This window comes from Notothenia rossii (genome assembly GCF_949606895.1).
Source record: "Notothenia rossii genome assembly, chromosome: 2".
Taxonomy (NCBI): domain Eukaryota; kingdom Metazoa; phylum Chordata; class Actinopteri; order Perciformes; family Nototheniidae; genus Notothenia; species Notothenia rossii.
In genome coordinates, this window is record NC_136904.1 from 92,547,251 (window position 1) to 92,552,250 (window position 5,000).

At 37.5% G+C, this 5,000-nt stretch overlaps 1 protein-coding gene across 1 annotated transcript in view; it reads right to left on the reverse strand.

Moving 5' to 3' along the window:
- Window positions 1-5,000, reverse strand: part of dgkh (diacylglycerol kinase, eta) — a 95,219-nt gene that overhangs the window by 47,846 nt on the left and 42,373 nt on the right. The window lies entirely within an intron of this gene.

Sequence of the window (5,000 nt, forward strand, 5' to 3'; positions counted from 1 at the left end):
CAGTATGTTATAAAAGCATATGGAGGCTGAGCTGAGTTAATGGCAACCCAACAAAGACTCCCCTCACTCCATTTGACTTCAAGATAAAAGTTGGATTGGCAACCCGGAGAGAGTTTCAGAGGCTGGCTCCGGTGAGTCCGATCTGCTGCTTTTGGACAGACGTCTGAACAAAGAGCTTCTGATGCCCTCACACAACTACGTTCTAAAACAACTTCATATGAAATACTTTATCACGATATAAGTAATTTCATATGATAATAGACTGCACAGTATATCATACGGCATGTTTTCTGTTAATACAGCAAAGAAATAGACTTTAAGAAACAACAGTGAACCCTACTTTAATATACTCCATACATAAAATACTAGACAAATTAAAAATAGTCAATTCAATTATAGAGACTTAAAACTAATCTTATTTCCATTTTTTTATGCATGCATATAAATATATAGGGTATCAGTGTTGTGCGTAGACGGCTCTGCTAAGATTCTTCCCTAGTTTAGATAGGTTCCTGTTTTATTTTGATAGTCTTGTCTACCTTCTTGTGTCTAAAGTACGTTTCCTGCCTTCCTGTTGTGATTGTCTAATTGTCTTCACCTGGTGTTGTCTGTCGAGTATATATAGTTCTCGTCTTCCCCTGTCTCGTTGCCAGATTGTCTTGTGTGTTCCAAGCACTCCAGCGTTAAGATCTTTTGTCATTGCCCTTAGAGTTATCGTCCATAGAGAGTTAGGTTAAGTAAGTCGTTTTTTGATAGTATAGGTTAGACCAGGGGGGTCAAACTCAAGGCCCGGGGGCCAAATCCGGCCCGCAACTTCATTTCATGTGGCCCCACAAGAGCTTGCAAAAAATATGATATGCTTATTATACGGTTACTGATGATAATGATACTCATGATACTAATGATACTTTACCGAAGCACGTTGCCCATAAACTACATGTCCCACAATGCATCTCAAATTATACTTTTCTTTTTTTAAATGTAACCTTTTTTTTCAAAATGTCACTTTTTTTTTTTTTTTTTTTGGGTTAGACAGTTTATTGAGTGTTTGTTTTGTTGCTTTATGTATTCAGTGTGTTGTTACCTGATTACATTAAAACACTTTATTTTGATACTTTTTTTGTCTTTATTTGATTCCACGCCTTTGTACAGCCTTAACAATCAGATGATGATTATTTATTTTAAATAAGCACTTTTTGGGGGGTAGGCAGTTCAATTGTAATATTATAATAAATGGATAATTGTTGGTGTGATAGAGACTCGTTTGTGTTATTGTTTTGTTGATTGTTACCTGCACACGTGTCCACTGCAGATGGTAATTCACGTGTATCTTAATCTAGGGAAAATCCTCTCACCTCTTTTTGAGATTTATATATTTTTATGTATGGTCCAGAGAAAAAGGCAAACAAAATAGAAGGATTAAATAAACAAATAAATCAATGGATGCAGAAAGAAAATGCTGCACACTGCTGTTGGAAACACTCCTCGTAATGAATTGTTATGTTCTTGTTGTTATCAACTTGGACGATATCTTAATATGTGATTTCGATGTGATTGAAAAAACGACAGATGTTATTTTGAATTTTCGCAAGACCTACTTCTTATACATCTGCCAAGTCACAGGATGCAGTTCTCAAATGATCTGCTGCAACGCCACAATATGGCCGTTTCTCAATCTCGAGGATTCTGGCTTCCAAGCCAATATTTCAAGGATGCTACGTCATCGAGTGCCGCCGAAGGACTGTTCCTGTTCCTGTTTTCCGAAGCCATTGCTTGGAAGCATACTTGCTTCGTTTCTGAGGGAAGTGACTTGGAAGTATGCGACTACCAAGCCAGCATCCTCGTGATTGAGAAACACCCTATGTCTAGTCTAGTGGAGGCGTGTGGCGCAGTGGGTTGAGCGTTGGTGTTGGGATCAGGGGGGCACAGGTTCAAACCCCACTACAGTCAGCAGGTGTTTCTCAATCGCGAGGACGCTTGCTTGGTAGCACATGTCTGCCGAGTATCTTGCTTCAGAAGCGAGGCAAGAATCCTTCCTGGCATTCGGAAAACAAAGAGTGGAACAAGTGTGCAATGAGAGGCCTCGCCTTACATTTTCCGCCACAGATTTGGGGAAATTGGTTTGTGCGTAAAAGTGGGGATTTTAAGACCGCGGTGTCTACACATGTGCAGCCTCGAAATTTCTCCAAACGAAGTACGCCGGGTCGGTAGAATTCCAAGTATGCTGGACATTGGAACAGTCCTTCAGCGGGACTCGATGACGTAATATGCTTGAAATAGTGGCTCTGGAGCATCCTTCCTCGACATTGAGAAGCACCCAGCATGTCGTTTTGTCCCTGAGACACTTCACCCCAAAATGTCTACAGATTTATGTAAACAAAATAACAATAAGCAGTTGTTTATCTCACTGTATTTAATGAGCACTGAGATTTGTTACTAACTGCAAAGCACCTACTCATCACTGTACCCTGTTTGCCTTCACTCACTGTACGGAGGCTCAGTCACTGGTACATGTTCATATTATATAAAGCCATGTTGGGTAAACTCCCTTCTTACATCTGCTCTCTGATCACACAGAGAGTCGCAGGTAGCTATGGCCTGAGATCACATGATGTGGTCTTGTTACATGTGCCAAGAGCAAGGACTGACGTAGGTAAGAAAGCTTTTACGTGCGCAGCCTCTTGCTTGGAACTGTCTGCAAAAATAATTGAAACTGAGCATTTTGGTTCCACTGCATGTTTTTAAAGCTCGGATAGGGGCAATGCTCTTTGATACTGTTGGTACTCGTCAATGTCGATAGGTATGTGAATGTAACCTGTATCTATGATGTCCTTATTGTTTTTTGTGTCATGTGTAACCTACTTGCTGCAGGTCTCCCTTGAAACAGAGATCAATGATCTCAACGGGACCTGGTTAGATAAAGGTTTGAAATGAAATGAATGTAACATTTGGTGTTATGCTGTTCTTTTTGACTTCATTCTGCAGCTGCACCATTCTCTTACATCTTATTTCCATTTGCACGACTTTCTGCCTCCTTCCTCTTAGAATGTTTTGTATGTTGCATTATTCAAAGACCCCGGTACTTCCAAATTCCTCTGCCTACGCTGCAGCTTTTGTGCAGATGACATTAAAACCTTTGAATGTTTGAGACGTCCAAGTGAAGCAGAGCTGCTTCCTGAGGCCGTGTATTAAAAAAAGAGTTATGTAAGAAACGTCTTTGTGTAAAAACTAAATGAGCATGCCGTGTTCTCAGAATGAGAATCAGGTTATCACCAGGTAGGTTGACACGTACGAGGAATTTGACTCGGTGTCATCGAGCAGACATAAAAGTAAAACCATTTTTAAAAACGCAGATAGAGAACTATTTAAAGAAAACTAAAATAACATTAAAACATAATACAAAATATACTAAAATACAGCAGGATTTACAAATGTGTAATACAAAAACCAGATGTTGTGTACAAGTGGAGTACAAATACTTTGTTACTCTACTTAAGTACATGTTTCTGGTATCAGTACTTTACTCCACTACTTATTTTTATGACGACTTTTTACTTTTACTTCTCACATGTTGAACCCAAATACCTGTACTTTCTACTTCTCACATGTTGAACACAAATACCTGTACTTTCTACTTCTTACATGTTGAACTCAAATACCTGTACTTTCTACTTCTTACATGTTGAACTCAAATACCTGTACTTTCTACTTCTTACATGTTGAACACAAATACCTGTACTTTCTACTTCTTACATGTTGAACACAAATACCTGTACTTTCTACTTCTTACATGTTGAACCCAAATACCTGTACTTTCTACTTCTTACATGTTGAACTCAAATACCTGTACTTTCTACTTCTTACATGTTGAACTCAAATACCTGTACTTTCTACTTCTTACATGTTGAACCCAAATACCTGTACTTTCTACTTCTTACATGTTGAACTCAAATACCTGTACTTTCTACTTCTTACATGTTGAACTCAAATACCTGTACTTTCTACTTCTTACATGTTGAACTCAAATACCTGTACTTTCTACTTCTTACATGTTGAACACAAATACCTGTACTTTCTACTTCTTAAATGTTGAACTCAAATACCTGTACTTTCTACTTCTTACATGTTGAACTCAAATACCTGTACTTTCTACTTCTTACATGTTGAACTCAAATACCTGTACTTTCTACTTCTTACATGTTGAACTCAAATACCTGTACTTTCTACTTCTTACATGTTGAACACAAATACCTGTACTTTCTACTTCTTAAATGTTGAACCCAAATACCTGTACTTTCTACTTCTTACATGTTGAACACAAATACCTGTACTTTCTACTTCTTACATGTTGAACTCAAATACCTGTACTTTCTACTTCTTAAATGTTGAACTCAAATACCTGTACTTTCTACTTCTTACATGTTGAACACAAATACCTGTACTTTCTACTTCTTACATGTTGAACTCAAATACCTGTACTTTCTACTTCTTACATGTTGAACTCAAATACCTGTACTTTCTACTTCTCACATGTTGAACTCAAATACCTGTACTTTCTACTTCTCACATGTTGAACACAAATACCTGTACTTTCTACTTCTTAAATGTTGAACTCAAATACCTGTACTTTCTACTTCTTACATGTTGAACACAAATACCTGTACTTTCTACTTCTTACATGTTGAACTCAAATACCTGTACTTTCTACTTCTTACATGTTGAACTCAAATACCTGTACTTTCTACTTCTCACATGTTGAACTCAAATACCTGTACTTTCTACTTCTTACATGTTGAACTCAAATACCTGTACTTTCTACTTTTTACATGTTGAACACAAATACCTGTACTTTCTACTTCTTACATGTTGAACTCAAATACCTGTACTTTCTACTTCTCACATGTTGAACTCAAATACCTGTACTTTCTACTTCTCACATGTTGAACTCAAATACCTGTACTTTCTACTTCTTACATGTTGAACACAAATACCTGTACTTT